This window comes from Vidua macroura, chromosome 5, assembly GCF_024509145.1.
Source record: "Vidua macroura isolate BioBank_ID:100142 chromosome 5, ASM2450914v1, whole genome shotgun sequence".
Lineage (NCBI taxonomy): Eukaryota > Metazoa > Chordata > Aves > Passeriformes > Viduidae > Vidua > Vidua macroura.
The window spans coordinates 62,943,027-62,961,036 of record NC_071575.1 but is presented as its reverse complement, the minus strand read 5'-3'; the positions used below and the strand labels follow the sequence as shown (position 1 = coordinate 62,961,036).

Here is an 18,010-nt window from a genome sequence, read left to right as displayed (position 1 = left end):
ATACTACTGACAAGAAAATGCTGAAGAGATGAGGGTTATTCACAGTTTTTGTACATATCTCATAGTGGGCCCTTTGGAAAACACTTTCTTTGGGGTGCTTTCCTATATGCCTTCAGACTCCTAAATAGGTAGTCTCCCTTTCCTTTCTTTCTTTTTTTTTTTTTTTTTTTTTTTTTTTTTAATGTTAAGATCCATTCTATCAGACATACCTTTATGGTATAGATACAATTTGAACTTTCATACCTTTATGGTATAGATACAATTTGAACTTTCAAGATGATTACATAAATATTCCCGCATTCCTGTAGGAATTCTTTGCCATACAGTATAAACACAGCATGAGTTTATATTCCTGTGTTTCCCAGTTATTACACTCAGGATTTTTCTTCAACTGCCTTCATGAAGCTTATAAAAACTAGTGTTAACATTAATTCTTTTTCAGATGTAGAAATGTTAGCATATGTTAGATGACATTAAGAAGCAATTATAAAGCTCCAATAAAATCCTGCCTCTACTTTTGCACCCTCTGAACTTCTTAAGGACATTAACTGTTAAAAAATATCCAACAAAATCTTCATTGTAGTTGTTAGGTAAAATGCCAATCCCTGGGGCAAAAGATTAGGCTAATATTCTCAGTATCTAAAGCACGATTTTCTATAAGATTTTGGGTACTCTCCCTAGTTCTGAGACAAATTATATTAACCTGCTTTCCATGGTAAGTTAATGCACAAATTTATTGTTTATCCAGGTTATTCTATTAGCATTATTTTATGTGGTTTCTATTGTCTTTACTGAAAATCCTGTTGTCACTACTCAGTAGCCCTCTGGCTTCTTCACAGGAAGTGGGAAAATCCCACAGGAAGAGTTGTACCTTGCTCAGTAGTGAAAGATTAAATCATTAAACCTGTCCCCCTCAAAAGAAAACAAACTGTACACACGCACAAAAAAAAAAAAAAAAGAACCTGTGGCTTCTGTCCCCAAATAAGTTCTTTCTGATTCAACACACACGTGTTCACACATGTGCCCTTAGTTCTGCTGAGAAGGAGAATGGTAAAAATGAATCATCGGGAGAAGAAAAAAGAAAATATGCAATATGCCACCAGCTGGGTGAGGCTTCTGCCTCTCTGTGTGTACTGGAGATACTATGAGGTATTATTTTATAGGGAGAGATATTTTGTATTCATTAAAGTTAATTTGATTTCCTAAGGAAATTAAAACCTTCTGTGTATCACATCATCACATAGTACATGAGAAGCAGTGCATGAGCTACCCACTCAGACCAACTTCAACAATTCACTGCACTTCCACTTCACAAGAGCCGTCCTAGAGTGGATGTGGCCTATCTTCAGGTATTGCACATAAAGATCATTAATATAAAACACACAAACTATAAAATAATAGTAGAGAACTAATATCATTCCCAAATTCCATATTCACTATTTCCGTCTCATCTGTTCTCACAGTGACTCTCTTTTGTATGACCTGATTTTCCAAAATCTGCAGGATAAACAGAGTTTTATAAGTCAGGTCATTTCACACAAAAGAAGGAAGAACAAAGATATCTTAGTTGTTTCAGTGTTCCTTTTACTATCTTATCTATACAGGTCTAAAATAAAAGAAAGGTATTGTTTCATGTTGTTTTTTTTCTTGTTTAAGTTAGTTCCAAATATTTGTTACCAATAAACTTATCCAGCTAAAAGCAGGCATCCAGAGACAAATTTATTTCCTTTCCTCTCACTAGAGATGAATGAACATATCTCAAGTACTTGAAATCTTTTCTTAGACAAGACTATATAGAATCATAGAATCGTACAATCATTAGGGCTGGAAAAGACCTCTAACCTTTGACCATGTACCACCATGTTCACTAAACCATATCACAAAATGCCACAGCTACTTATTTTTGAACAGTTTCAGGGAGTGCATATCTTATAGAGGTACTGATGTTAAAGGTTCCCCTTTAACTGCAAAGCATCTAAACAATGGACTTAAGTTAATCATCTAATTATTAGAATGTTAAAGTTAGAACAATTCCACTCAAAGTCCCCAAAAAGGTCTTTCATTTCCTCTCCACATCAGTGCATCATACTGATGGTACCAGAACAGCTGCACAAGGTTCTGGTAAATGCATACAAGTTATGAAACAAATAGAAAATTCAAGAAGAAAACTTCAAAATATTTACCAGCTGGCATTAATGGAAAGTTTGGACAAGATTGCAGACATGTTATTACACCTTTTTTGCTCAGCTCACATCAAAGATTTTACTGCAGGTGTGTTGGCCTTCAGGGATTGCCAATGCATGCCCTGAGTCATACTCCAACCACTTAAGCATTATTCAACCTCCTGTAAAAAATATCCTCCCCAACATGCATTAATACCTTATTTCTCTTCACAAGAGCTTGGAAGACTTATCAAACTGCTGTGTAGCTCCTTCATTACCCACCAGAGACTCCCAGCCGGCGCTTTCCCAGCTCTGTTAAGTGTTAGGTCCTAAGGTGCTGTCCCTTGTGGTTACCAATGTGTCCTGACTATATGGAAAAACATCCTAAAATACCAGTGGCTCAAGCCAACTTGGCAGCAGTACACTGGAAACAGTGTGATATATTTGGCTCCTGCCACTGATGAGTTCCTCTGTCAAACTGTAATGAAGCTCTTTAAGGGGAAAAAGGGTGATGGAAAACCCAGCAATTGCTTCAGTTTTTTTTCCCCTAGATATATTGATTTTAGGCTCTTCTTTACTGATTTTGGCATGCATAAGCTGCTGCCTTTCTCAGTCCTCCAAATCACTTTTAAAATTTGTTTTCAAGTGATTCTAGCAGGGGGATTAGGTGAAGAAATCCCAAAAGCAGCAGGGATAGACCAGACTCTGATTCTTTCACTCCTGTGGGTTCATGTCAGAGTAACTCAGAATATAGATAGGAGGGAACTTAGTAAAACAGAATCCAATACAGAAACCGTAATATTAAAACATAGACTTCTTGTGAGTCTCAAATAGTGAAGGGCTATGAAAATCTTTTACTGAAAGGATTAAGTTGAGTCTATTAATGTTACTGAAACCTAAGTGTTGCCCAAAAATTATAATTCATCACTCAGTGTGCAGTGAGCCAATCACACACAGAGCCAAGGGCTTTGTTATTTCATACTTGCACAAAGATGGGTATTGTGTGATGAATTCACAAAGCTATCAGCCTAATTAAAAATGATAAGGACTCTTTATATGCTGTTAATTTTTATATGTTCTGCTTATCTAATATATTCAATGTTTAGTATTTGACTATTTCTGAGTTGTGCTGAGCTGGCTTCTTATCTTGGATGGCCTGGTGCTCATCAGTGTTTACAATTCTATTATTGTCAGGCTGGCTATCTTAATTTCTTATCTTGGGTGTCCTGATTCTTCCTCCCAATCTTTGTTACTCCCTTATGTCTATGACATTTGCAGTGAGTCAGGCCCTGAAATGTAATATGGTAATGCTACTGAGAAAACAATTTGTCTTAGACAACCCAGGGAGGGCACAGAGAGGAGGCTCCAATGGCAGGAGACAAAAATTTTAAAGCAAACATCTTCTGAAAGTCAGGAGAAATTTAATAAATCTTGTCCCTACTTGGATATATTCCACTTCTTGCAAAACTCTTCTCCTTAGATCAGAAGTCACAGAATAATGGAGTAATTCTAAAATCTTTCACTAGTGCAATACCTGGTTGAGAAATAATCACCATAATGAATCATCCCAGACAATGTCAGTGGTTTTGAAGAATGACTGGGTAGTCCTTATGTTAATTTTTGCCTACCAGCTACATTGTAATTTTGTCTCTGTAATAATTAGGAGCAACATATGTACAGGGGATTTTTCCAATTGTGAAGACCTAAGTTTCAGGTCAACTTCTTGGTGACTTCTCAAGTACTGAAGACCTGTCAAATGACAGAAAGTTTGACTGAAGTTACCTCTGAAGCAACTGCCAACTCCACTTAGGGAATCAGAATTGGTGGCTAGAATAGAGAAAACTTCTTGTAATACAAAAAAGGATTTTTTTTTTCCTTTTCTCCATATTTTTCTTGAGAAGATATTTAATTACCACAATAAAAGAATCAAATGTAATTCACACACAGACAAAAAACAAAAACCCTAACACTGAAAAATAAAATTACCCTTGCCACAGGACATCCCTTGGCAACAGTTGAAGATCTAAAGATATTATGAAAAAATTGTGTAATATCACAGTATACTGAGAAATAGTAACATTATGAAGAACAGAGAAGTAGAAAAAGTACTAGCAGTGATTTCTGTGTGCTAGCAGTAAATTAGTGAGGGAACTAAAAGATCTCCTGAACTTCTCAGATAATGTAATTTTCAGTCCTAAGATAGGGCATTACTCTTTCAAATGAAAACATGTTACAGAAATATGCATATAACTATCAGTTACAGAAAAAAAAAAAAAAAGTAGCTGCAAAATACAGTAATTTAACCCAAACCCCTTACATTTCTGATCATTTTCCTGGTTGCGCCAATTATATACATGCTTTTGAAATCTCACTTGAGGAGAGAAAAAAAAAACAAACTAAGCAACTACAGACTACACTTTTTTTTTTTTTTTTATGAGTAGGATATTTTTGCAAAGTTAAAAAAAAATCACTGAGTAATTACAGCTATTGTGTCAATTGTCAAGAAAATAAATCACTAAAATAGCATGTGATTATGCTATATTTATTGGGTTGATCTCAGGACTCCCATATACAAATTAAATCATGTTACATCAGCATATTTATTATACATTATATATTATTTTATATTGATAGATATGTACATAAATTAAAGTTTTAAAACTACACAGAAATGCATAAATATGCTTTTTTTCCTCTAATGAATAATTATAAAATTCCCATAATTAGTAATTATTACAGTATCTTTCATATATTCTTTTATATCACAGTTATTAAATGTATACAGCCATAAACTTTATATCTCTGCTCATATTTTAATAATACATGTATTTAGTTGCTTATATAATAGACTTGCATATACAAGATAATGCTTAACAGGCAAATTATTAATATATTTTTTGCTGTTAAAGTTTCATTATATTTATATCCAATTGCAATGAACAGTGAAATAGTAGCAATATATGCAACATTATCAAGATTGCAAGTGAAATAATTTGATTATCGGTATATTTAGTATTTATAAATTTTAGTGAATTGACTTTTCTTGGATTTATAAACAGTCATGAAAACACCAAGCACAGAGACAGGTCAGGGTGAGGGATCCCAGCTGTGAGTAAAGCTGTTCAAATTAATGGGACTCTATAATATTTTCACAGGCTTTGCTTCAGAACTTGGTTGTCTAAATAAAATCTAAGCCAAGTGGCAGGGCTATTGCCTCCTCTCCTGTCTTTTTGGATCTTTGCTAAACCCTTTTAGCATAGCAGGGCTGATACTTTTCAAAAATTATTAAATTATTAATAATTAAGCACAGTATTATTTTTATTTGAACAGCCTATAGAGGACATCCTTCCAGAAAGTTACAGCAAAAAAGCAGCAGTTATCAGCCTGTCTGCCAAGTGCTTTCATATTTAAGATAATAGGTGTCCCAGAGGATTATCAGGGACCTGGAGGTGAGTCATTATGACAGGTGCTATACAACTCCATATGTAGTAACTCAAGGGGCACTCCATGGCATAAACCTCTTAGCCGATGAAATTTCTGCTTCTCTAAAGTTAGACAGAAAAGTAAGTGACAAGGAAAAGTTAAGAATTAAAAAATGTTCCTGAAATTTGCATTAATCTGGATAGGTTCTGACCTATCCTCTTATGCTGTAAATGCTGTTCTACCTTTGATCTTCTTGGAGTCCTGTTGATTGCTTCCTGTGTGCCTTTCACAGCTGCAGCCTCCCGCTTGTTGCCAGACTTCTGCCTTCCTTTCTACATGTGCTTCCTTTTACCCCTGTTTCCCTCTCCGAGAATCTCCTCCCACTTCCAGCTCTATGTATGTCTCTCACCTTCCACCCTGTCATCTCAGCAGTCACTCCTCCACCAAGCATCTCCCCTAGTTTGTCTCCTCCCTCCTTGGATTATCCTCTAGGTTTTTTTCCTGCTCCTCCAGAATTTACTGCTTTCCATAAATTCTGTCCTTGTTCCTTGTCCATTTTCTTTCTTCTATTTCTCTTCTTATCCCTTTGTATGAAGTTCTGGTATATAAACTTCTCACACCATCAGTTAATCAAAAGGCTGGTTACAAATGAAAACTTTATTTATCCGTGCTCTTTGGTACACACAAAAGTCACACCTGAAAAGTCTAATTAAAAATAATAATTTAAGTTTGGTAACTTAATACTGTATTCTTGTTTGTGTTCCTTTCTAAATCCTCAGAAGAGCAAAGCCCACACTATTTCTACCCATTATCTATTTTCTGCCCAACTGTCACTCAACACTCTTTTTGAAGTCCTCCCACTTCTAAGAAAATGAATACTGAGCAGCTTCAGCCATACAGGAGGAAGAAAAGAAAAAGAAAAAGAAAAAGAAAAAGAAAAAGAAAAAGAAAAAGAAAAAGAAAAAGAAAAAGAAAAAGAAAAAGAAAAAGAAAAAGAAAAAGAAAAAGAAAAAAGGAAAAAGAAAAATATTTATCCCCCTCTTACCTGCACCAGAACTGGGAGAGGATCTGAGATGAGGCTGGGAAAAGCTCAGAGTTTTCTGAATACAGTGCCAGGCAGGTTCAGTGGCAAAGGAGGCATACTGGGCTACCAAAACCAGTGCTGTGCCCTTCCATCCAACCCACAACAGCTAAAAAGGAAATGGGATGTATCATTCATCTCTTTCTTATGAATTGAGAAGTCAGAGCACTTGTTAGTGTTTAGCATAAAAAAAAAAAAAATCCTTAAAATTATATAGGATAAAGATTACAGAATTGTAAGCATGCCATCACAACATGAAACACCCCAGGCATGTTTGTGGCAAAGCACACACCCTCTGTATAATTATACTCAGGCTTCTCTGTTTTAGGCAAAAAGTAACAATAGTTACTTATCAGATTCTCAAAATGGTATTGGAGAGAATTCAGCAGGACACTCCCAAGACTTTCTGGGTAGTAGCAGCCATAGGATTGCAGATACATAAATGCTTAGTCCCTCCAGTTTCTGGAAACTATTTCTTCCATGCTGCACTCTGCTCTATTAGTGGTTTTCTAATTCGTTTTTCGCCAGTCTATCTCTCACAATTCCTTTTCTCACTCTGCAATTCTAGTGCAGAGCTCTCCTTTCCCCAAATCTCACTACCAGGCTGTCTACCCACCTCTTCTCAGAGGATAAATCTTGACCATATCAGAATATGGTCTCTAAAAGGCTTGCGTGCTCATTTCAGCATTGCACATTCATGAACGAGGAAGCTTTTTTTTTTCTGCTGTATTTCTGCATGTGAGATTGTTTTAACAGCAGTTACACATTCTAGGTCTTACTGAACATTGTATTTTCCAAAATCTGTGTGCCCAAGGGAGCATTCTGGTATCTTGGTCAAACAAACACCATGGATGCCTGATCAGATATCAGCTGATATCTGTCAGGATATCTGTGATGCCTCTGACTACAGTTTAGTGTGCCTGTGGTTCTAATGCACACATGCCTAAATAATGTGTGCACATTCCAGTAACATATATGGATCTCCTTAAAAGAGAGAGAAACAACTGCAGTGGGGATGGTTTTTCACAGCTTTTTCCCAACAGCATTCATGGCAGACAGCTTCCATACATTGGTCTTATGAAAAACCTACTAAAAGATACTTAGACCCAGCAGATCCTGGTATTTTGATTCTTCATCTGCATGTAATAGGAAGAATTTTTTATGTTGGCATGACAGGCATATGTTGACTCATGAGCTGGTGAGGTTTGTGAGAAGATATTTTCTTGAAGAGTAAACATGAGGGCATATTTTCCTGTGGATAATTTACTTTCCTTTGACCTAGTAAAATGTGAAGGCTCTCCTCTGTGAGGCCAATAATATTCAATTTTTGACCAACTAAATATTTTACACATGCTTTCATGTACACATGAATATATACGCTGGTGTCTTGTTTCAATTTCAAAGAATCTACCTGAAACTTAGTGGCAAGCTGAGCTTTTTTTGCCTCTTGTAACCTTGATACCTTGCCTATTGCTATTTTCCACCATGCAAGCATCCTGCAAGATACCACCCTTTTCCTTGGAAAATTCCACATGTGCCTTACTGAAGTGCATGTGGCTGGGAGGACTTGTGCCTACCTTTGAAATTGTGTTGTGATTCCTTGCAGAGCCATACTTTTCATACCATCCAGGTTCCTCACCGGAAGAACATGGCAGGAATACAGACCTAATTCTTTGGCATGTTGCCATGTACTGATTAAAGTGAGGTGCTTTCTGAGGTGCTACAGATCTTTTTGATGTGGCTACTGCATTTCTGTGTAATCTTCCCTGTCTTCGGATCAAATTCATCCATGAACAGACCCCCACTTTTACAGCTATCCCTCCTCTAAATGCCACTTCCATAATTCATGTTTAATTCATGTTGTATACCAGGTGTGTATCAAGTGAATCCAAAGCTTTTGAAGGAATTTCATGATTTCAGAAATATCTCCTATTCAAACTTGCAAGGCCTTAGAAGGGAGCAGAAACAAAATTATAATATAAGCTTTCTCTGACTTGTTCTAATCCTCATTTTGTAATTCAGACTTATTTGATTTGGGGATTTATTTCTCTGAAAAGAGTTTAGTCCTGAAAAAGTGACTGTAGTTAGGGAGACTTGATACGATGACTACAATTTAAGCAACCTATGAGCATTGTCCCTGGGTTTTACTCAGGGTGAATTTCATCACAGTTAAAGAGCTCATATGTCCCTTTATTAAATAATCACAGCATAAATTGTCATATTCTACCTAATGTGTTAAGCTTTTAGTCTCATTTATTTTTATGTTCTTCATTCCACCATGTTGCAATTAGTAAAAATTAATTTAATACACAACTGATTAAAAATTAGAACTTTTCAAACATTCTGTGCTTCCAATGCATGAAACCTAAGCTTCAGGAAGCGCAGCACAGAGTGCAGATGGAATTCTAAACAGTGGTTTGTGTCAAGTGGTTTTAGAGACACATAATGGAGCCATCACATATATTAAACGTTTATGAGTCAAAATCAATTAGTGACTAAGATATAAATTAGTTTACTATTAAGATTTAGCAAGGAACATACTAACATAGACAGACCATGAAATGATGAGTGATATTAATGAAGAAATATTACAGTAACAAATATTTGACATTTATATCTGTCATAACATATCTCTAATAAAATGAAAAAATGGGATATATTGGGTATGTCACATTCCTTTTTAGAAACTACAACAGCATTATGCTGTTACATGAGTAATTGATACTTCAGGTAAAACAGTGGGATAGTGAGATTATTTTTCCAAGGGAAAAATCAAAATAGTTCATGAAAAGTTCAGTGGGTCAGTCTCTGACATAACAAATAGATTTTTATAGAGTTTATCAAGTTTGGAGCCCTTGGAAATAGTCCTCTACCTGCATTTTTTGTCAACAGAGAGCCTAACAAAGTAATGAATAAAAATGTAAAAAGAAATTTATGCATTGTTACACCTTTTATAAATGTTGCAAAGTTGAAAGTTAGTTTGAGTTTAGAAACTACCAAGTTGTGTATTTCTTTGTTTAAAGACAGCCTGTCCCTGCCGGATTTACTCGGGTAATTGAGTGTTCCCAGAGAGTCCCCGCAGAGCCTGGGGGAAGCCGGTGCCAAGTCGAGGTGGTGAGACTGGAAACTCCTGTGGCACAAGGCAAAATGTCAGAGGAGGGTTTTGAACTCGTCTTGTTGCCTAGGCCTGCTGTCTACATGCCTGGAATTAGTGACAGCTGTTGTCCCTTTCTCTGACTGAGTCTGGACATACTCAGGGCCATTCAGATGCAGAAGCCAGACCAAGACACAGGTCACAGGAATCCAGACATATTTACATTATTGAAGTAATAAAGTTACATAAATCTAAGGCAGTAGAAGAGCAGAACCTCCATGGTTTTATTTAAATTTTCAGAGATAAACCCTGTTTATTTCCATGCATTATTTTACTCTCAGCATGGGTGAAAACAACGTTTCTGCTCTGTTTCTGAAAACCAAACACTGCAATATGCTAACGTACATAAATCCAAAAATTGTTATTTTCAGAAGTCACAAATTGTACTGGATACCTTGAAATTTATATTGCTGATTTAAGAAAGTTGCTGTTTGTCCTTTGAAAAATCAGACACCTTTCAACTGAAATTTCCATGTTCCTTAAAACAGAGAAATTAGATCTGCCAAAAAACTTTTAAAATAATAAATTGCTGGTTACTTAAATAATGACAGTGTTGTGTTTGTTTATACAGTGTTCACACAGTGAAAAATAAAGTTGTTTTAGATTATTTTAGTCTTGCCAAGTAGCAATTGCTGTAGTCATTAAAAAAACCAAAACAAACAAAAACCCAAACCCCTTTGATCTAGATTGGTCAGGTGGATAGTTCTCTGCTATCTCTTAAGACATAAGTAAGAAAACTTTCTGAGTGGTTTTTAGCCACATAACTCAGAATTTTTTACACCAGACTCAGTTGCATTGTTCCCAGCAGAACATTCACAGTGCCTAGCTCCTCTCCATCTGCAAAGATTCTTAAGATTTGTTTTTCTTCTCAGGAGGCTTTAATTAGCTTTCTTTTCTTTGGCCTCTCACTTGTATTTTCAAAACAAAAGTGCTGTGTCTGTAAAACACCTTCTGATAAAAATGTAAGACTGAACATGCCTTATGTCTTTTGAAGTATTGGCTTCCAATTTAGCCCAAGTGTTCTTCAGCACAGCTTCCTGGGAACACCTGTTTGGGAGTTCTTAAAAATCAGGCCACAGGTCTATCATCAGAGGATACTATTAACATTAATACCTTAATTCATTAATTTACTTTTTAAAAATCTTAAGCTTTTATATAAAGGCTGTCAGCCTCTGAGAATACCCACAAGCCTCACCAATCTGGTTGTTACACTTCTGAAATAAAGGATCCTGTATTAAGGTGCTTGAATGACTGGACTGCTCTCGCTTCCTTGAGGCAGTGTTCGCCTGTGAATTGAGCAGTGGTAAGAATTTGATCTATTTCTATCTTGAATAAATATTCTTTTGTTTCAGCATTTTCAAGCTTAAACAGATAAGTAAACTTTTTTTCCTATGCCACATGCAGTCTTTCTAATTAATAAGTGCAATGATTATAAATATAAACTTGTGTTCAAAATCAACTGATACTTGTATTATTATCAAGATCAGAATGCAGAATATGGTGTGAAGACTGAAAATGTATCTTGTGCTCAAGGACCTCCTGAGCAGTTGTAACAAAAACTGATCGCTGTTAAGTTAGGAAGGTACTGAGCAAAATGTCACAAGAATGCTTCTTGCACTTTGTGAGGACTTGGAATCACACATGCACTTTGGGTCTCTAATGGCTCTGGCAGTAATTGTGGGAAGAATAGCAGCTATGCCAGAAAGTAAGAACACAAGAGCAAGAAACATATTGGGACTGAGACAGATCTTGCACAAGTCATACTTAGATGAGTGCCAAGAATGACTACTCAGAGGCCAGTAGCCCAAAGATACTTGGCTTCTCTTTTCACTTTTAATCATTCTGTTCCAGACACGTATAAACAATACCTAATTGTAAGAAAGCTGGGAGACAATTTTTAAATCCAAAGAGTATGTAAAAGGGTAAAGGAAACTCTGATGTCAATAATGGAGAACAAGACTTAAGAAGTACTATCTGAACAGCCTCAAGGGACTTGACAGCAAATTGACTAACAACTCTCAAGCATGAGTATGCTGTGGAGTGAAAGTAGGAGAAAAGTAAAGGTTCAAAAGAGATGCTAAAAATAACTAAAAAAAAAAAAAAGCTAGAGAAGTGTGGTAGGTTGACTCTAGCTGGACACTGTGTGCCCACCAACTTGCTCTATCACTCCCCTCCTCAACTGGACGGGGGAAGAAAATGCATTGAAAAGCTCATGCTTTGAGATAAGGACAGGGAAAGATCATTCACCAGTTACTGTCACAAGCAAAATAGATTCATCTTAGGGAAATTAATTCACTTTATTGCCAATTAGGCAGAGTAGGATAATGAGAAACAATAACACATCTGAAAACAGCTTTCTACACACACCTTTCTTCTGGACTCTGCTTCACTCCAAACTCTTCTACCTCCTCCTCAGTAGCACAGGAGGATGGAATGGGATCAGTTCATCACGTGCTGTCTCTCCAACTCCTTCCTCTGCAAGAGAAGGACTCCTCACACTCTTCCCCTGCTCCAGCATGGGATCCCTCCCATGGCAGACAGCCCTCCATGAAGTCCTCCAACATGAAGAAGGAAATCTTGTCTCATCATGGTCTTCATCACAGGCTGCAGGCAAATCTCTTCTCCACCATTTAGAGGACCTCCTCACCCTTCTTCTGCACTGACCTCAGTGTCTGCAGAGTTACTCTCTCACATATTCTCACTGCTGTTCCTCCCATCTGTTGCACAGGTATGATACCACCATCTCTGGTGGGCTTGGCTTTGGCCAGGTGACAGTGACAGGTCCCTCTTGGAGCCAGAGAAGCTACACTTGCAGCCTTCACCCCCTGGCTTCCAAAACCTTGCCATATAATCCCAATATAGGAAGGGGAAAAAAGTAGTATTGTGGACTCATGAAATAATAAAACATCAGGAATACTTCACGTAGCTCTGACTCTTACAAAATCAGCATTACCTAATGGGCTTATCATTTCCCTGTTAAGCTTACAGTATTTGGAATGGAATGGCTAAATTGTAGAGTCAAACTTTAGCAAAAGCACCTTGGATTTCATTTCTGAGAAAGTTTCTCTCTAGTAGATCTATAGCAAAAACTGGAGGAAAAAAAATGCAATGAATCCAGTCTCCTAATTCTAACAAGGTTAATTTATTATTCCCAAGGGCTGTAGTGGGCTTGTGTGTGTTGAAAATGTCCAATTTTTGCAAAAATTTATCATCATTTTGTGAGAATTCTAATGGCTGCATTTTAAATATTGGAATACATCATTACTACAAAATTCTGGAGTGCAAATAATATTTTTAAAAGCTATTTTCTCTTAATTCTAGCACATTGGTAATAATTTAAGGACTATACTCAGAAAGGAATCCAATCTTTACAGCTTTTTCGTAAAGAAATAAAAAGGAAATTACAAGAATCAATGCTGTCTCAGGAGTTTTCAAATAAGGCATATATTTATACTTAAAATACATTATTACAGACTTCCAAAAAATGCCTGGAGAGGCAGATTCCCTCCTTTGGTTTTGTTAATGATCTGTTATATTTCAGTGGTGGGTTCAGTGTTTCAACTCTTCTTTTTTAAACTCAGAATACATTTAGACACCACTTCTGAATGTCCTTGAAAATGAAGTCATTTTCCTACAGTTTCTAAACACACAAATGCAGGAAATTGTTATAAGAAATGTTCTATAAACAGCATTATTTTAATAGATTAACATTTCTGATTCTTCTAACCTTGCACTGATTTTCAGGCAATAATCTAACAGAAGAAGTAAGGAAATGTTCTGGAATATGCAGCTGTACCAGTAGCATCTAAGGAACCAGTTATTCTTTTAAAAGAATCTGAATAAAAAAGTGAATTAAGTGAAAAAATCTCCATTGCTTACAAGGAAAATGTCCTGTAGTGATTCCCCAGTGTCTCAGGGTATCTCTGCACAGAAATGCAAATGAACAAAACAAGGAAGACAACCCTTAATCATGAATCTGACAAGCCTGACCTTGTATGAGTGGTTAGGATGAGGTCAAGTCCAAGAGAGGATTTCTCAATTGCTTTGTTTCATGCATTGTTATTTTGATGTCTCATCATCCATCTAGCAATTACAAATTCTGTCACTTACAATAATGCCTAAATCAGTAATTACTTCGTACCACGTAGGTGTTTTAATACTGGCCTATTTAAAAAGAATAATTCAACAACAACTTAAGGCTTGATGGAAAAACAAATCTATAAATGCAGTAGTTGCAGTGGAGTAGTATAATGTAGTATATTAGCCTTTCTAATAGTAATAAAACTGCTTTCAACAAGTATTTAATTATACTTTATTAAGCAAGAACATAGATGTATTACCACAAGGCAGTTCATAATAATTTTTCTGACAATAAAATGGATTGCAGGCTCTTGAAAAGGTGAGGTTGCATTCATGTGTGATAAATAGATTCATGTAGGTTTTCATTGTAAATCCTGGGGTTTTTTTTGCTAAGGGACAAGGCAATCAACAGGATTTTGAGGTTAAATTTTGCCATATCATGAGAGCTTCCAAGAGTATCTGTTTTCATGACATGTCACAGTCATCATCACTTTTTTCAGGCTTCCTATTGTGTTTGTTTAATAAAAATAAGGCTTATTTGAACTGCTTAATGGTATTAAATATCTTACTCTGCTCCAAGGTTACCACATTGATCATTTTTCCTCTTATCCCAAGTCATGCCTTCATTTAAACAGAAAAGTTGGGCTGAACTGACTGACTGATGACTGCAGAGCCCGACCTTCCTTCCTTGCCTCCTACTTCAGCACACCTGCTTTCAGTGATTGAGTTCCTGATACCTGCTGTGAAGAAAACACTGCAGTAAGTGAGGCTGAGCTGATGGGAATGAAAGCTGACTTAATAAGACTGTTTTGCTATTCTGTGTACTTTATTAATGTTTGGAGAAAGCTGAAAGCTCAGTTACATGACCTATGGTTGAAGAGTCTGTTTTGTGTTCAGATGTGCTTGGTAAAGAGAAGCAGAGGTACTTTTTTACTTCAGCAAGAACTTTGGGCAATTGCTGAAATTAAATTTTTTATCTGGGGTGTTTAAGTTGCAATTTCTATGCTAAATTATACAAAACAAAATCCAAGCCCTGTTTATATAGATCAAAACTAGTACAATAAATGCAATCACCTTTTGAGAAGTATATGTCTTTCTGTGTAGGAAATGATCTTATTTTTTATCTGAGATAGAAGTTTCAATCTACAATAGTAAGTCCAACACTCAGTGTAGCTGGCTGGGATTTTTCCAATTCAATCAGCATACCAAATGAATACACTGGCACACATCCTCATTTTATTTGCATAGAAAAATCAATTGTAAGGCAAAGTCCTGAAATTCTCTCTGGTGCCAGGAATTTATCTGAGAGAGGATACAATAAAAACTGTTCAAAGTCTGTCCGAATTGAAACATAGCCTGCAAAAACATAATCACAAATGATTAAATGAAAAATACCTTCTCAGAGGCAGGACACATAGATGTCATCCTATAGTATTCCATATCATTGTGAAGAGCTTTTAGCTTATTCTGCTTTAGATGGAATGTTAAAAATGCAGTGCAGAAAAGATCTTTTTATTATAGCTCTGGTCTTAGAAATAAATCAAAACAGTAGAGGATTAATCCATTGCTTAGAATCCAGTCCAGTTTATTCAGGTAGAGCATTAAGATAATATTGTCCTACTTTAAAAAGCGAGAAAAAAATATATAGTAATTTTATCAAGAACTGAAAACAAATCATAACATTAGAGCTGCAGTTAGAATCATTGAACAGATCTCTTCTAGCTGGTGCTGTCTGCTGGGTTCCCTGGTGGAGATGAGTAACAATCAAGGAAATTGCATGAGCAGCACTGACAATCTAAGACATATTTCAACAATAATTAAGTGCTGCTGGGTGCAAGTGGAAGGGAGGAAAAAAAGAGAAATATGCAGAGGAGATGCCCAGCTACAAAGCAAGATATAACAAATTCAATGGGAAGCTACTGTACTTCGACACTATTAGAGTAATATGTACACACGAGCATGGATCTTTAAAGAACCTTAACTAAACAAAAAACAACTAACTTAACTAAAAAAAAAAGAACCTTAACTAAACTTAACTAAACAAAAAGTAAAAGAATCCTCAAATTTTACACATAAGCTCAATGGTTTTTCAGTGAAAGAAGATGGCTGCTATGAGCAGAGATCTGGGAGGGAAGAGTTCCACAAAAAAATTGGGAGGGAAGGAAATGCACAGTAATGTGAAACGGAAAAGGGTTGATAAGATGGTAAAAATAGTCAGTGATCTGTTAGTAACTACATTGTCTTCTGCCAAGGTGAAGTCCTTCACAGCTATTCTAAAACCTTGCATTCTCGTGTTCAATACAATTTGAGTTGGATGAATGATGGTTAAGTTCTGTCTTCCTCTCGGCTATTCCTCTGCACAGTGTTTTGAGCAGCAAAGGAGTGAAATGAGACTGGAATGGGAGAGAATCTGAGCCCTGCTCTCCAGCCCCTAGCTCTGCATTCCTAACCACCAGACTCCTGCACAAAATGAAAGTACTTTTGCCAAGAGTGCATCACCCATCACCGTGCTTAGGCCCATCCTATTCACTAAAGGTCTATGTGCCAGCATAATGAATCCCACTCCTACAGCCTGTTCTGGAGCCTGGAAACATCAACTTTTTTTTTTTTAATCTGGCCCTATGTCAGACTACTTCTCAGACTACTTATGTTTCTTAATTTCTCACCCGAAATTTAAGTAACTGAAGTAGAGAAGAACTGTATTTCATTGTTAAATAGTTTGAATTTTTTAAAATGTTTTTGAATATCTGGTCTTCCAGGTCCACATGCAAGCATTAACCCCATAGTCTGAAATCAGTCTTAGCACACAGAAGATGTCTTTGTTAATTTGAAGCTGGGAAGTGATATGAACTCTGTTCTGACATAACTCAAGGAAATAGGTAAGTCTCAGGGAAAAAATAATAAATGCCTCCCTTTTCTCAAGGAAAGTCATGTCTCAGAGTTTTCTTTGAAGAAGCAAGCAAGAGTGGGCATGGGAAACCTGCATGTCAGTTACTTCGATTTGAAAAAGTTGTTTAAATCAGCCATCCACCAAATACTATTGAAGAAACTAAAGTGGAAAAGCACAAGAAGAAAAATCCTTAAATAAAAAAGAACTGGATAAAAGATGGGCAACAGACCTCAAGTAGAAGGAATCAGTTTTTTTTCTTTTTTTGTTTGATGTCATTCTTTAATTTTTACATCCTTATGAAAATTAGTCATTTCATGTAATACCAAGGAATCTGACTGATTATGGCCCCTGAGATTAAACTGAGCAAAATGAGCTTTCAGTTCCTCAATTATGTTCCTCTTCCAGCTATTTTGAGTGAAATGGAACAGGTTCTAGGGGTAGGCAGGAAACAGTTAATGGGGCAGTCTGAAGAGTAGTTTGACTAGCCAAAATTGTGAGATAGAAATATTTGGCAGGATAGGTCTTGTATGCAGATGTTCTTATTGCTGTTAGCTGTTTGGCACAGCGATGTTGATTTGTTGTGTAGGTGTACTTTTCTTCATGCATGTCATGAATAAGGAATCTCTATACCCAGAGGTTGTGTCAGAGATATTCAAACTGAATGGATTAATTAAGAGTCACAAAGAGTTTCTTCATGAACAGAGTTGAAGGAAAGTTGAGTATCCTCCTTGTTTGAATATCTATTTGAATTTGAATTACAAAAAAAGCCGCGGGAGTATCTTAATAGTGGAATAATTTTTTTCACTTTTGCAGGTTTTTTTTTTTAAGGGACACACAATTATAATTAGTCAACAATCTTGAAGCACTGAGAGTGTGGCTTTTGTGATGAATTTTACATTTTATTTCCTATTTAGACTTTTTTAGAAGGGGAAGAGAAAAATTATACAAAAAAGAGTGAAGTATTCAGAAAATATTCTGGCAGCATTCCAACAACCATTAAGATTTATAAATAACTCCCAGTAATTTATTTTTCCAATCAATTTTTCTATTTTCTACTACTATTTTACCCTTTAAAAGTAAAAAGATTTTAAATTTAAAATAGATCACTCGTCTATGCAACTAATAGTTCTCTTCCTATACCCAACTCTTAGTTTTCTCTCTTACTAATAACCATTCATATTGTCTTTTCAATCAGTCCTGAGATTTCAGATTTCTTTCTA

General features: G+C 36.1%; 1 protein-coding gene across 1 annotated transcript in view; it reads right to left on the bottom strand.

Annotated features, from left to right (window-relative positions):
* Window positions 1–5,882, bottom strand: part of CD36 (CD36 molecule) — a 34,179-nt gene extending 28,297 nt beyond the window's left edge. The window contains exon 1 of the mRNA XM_053978407.1: window positions 5,828–5,882. The gene's annotated coding sequence lies outside the window, so the exon portion shown is untranslated. The remainder of the gene's footprint in view (window positions 1–5,827) is intronic.
* Window positions 5,883–18,010: the final 12,128 nt, after the last annotated feature.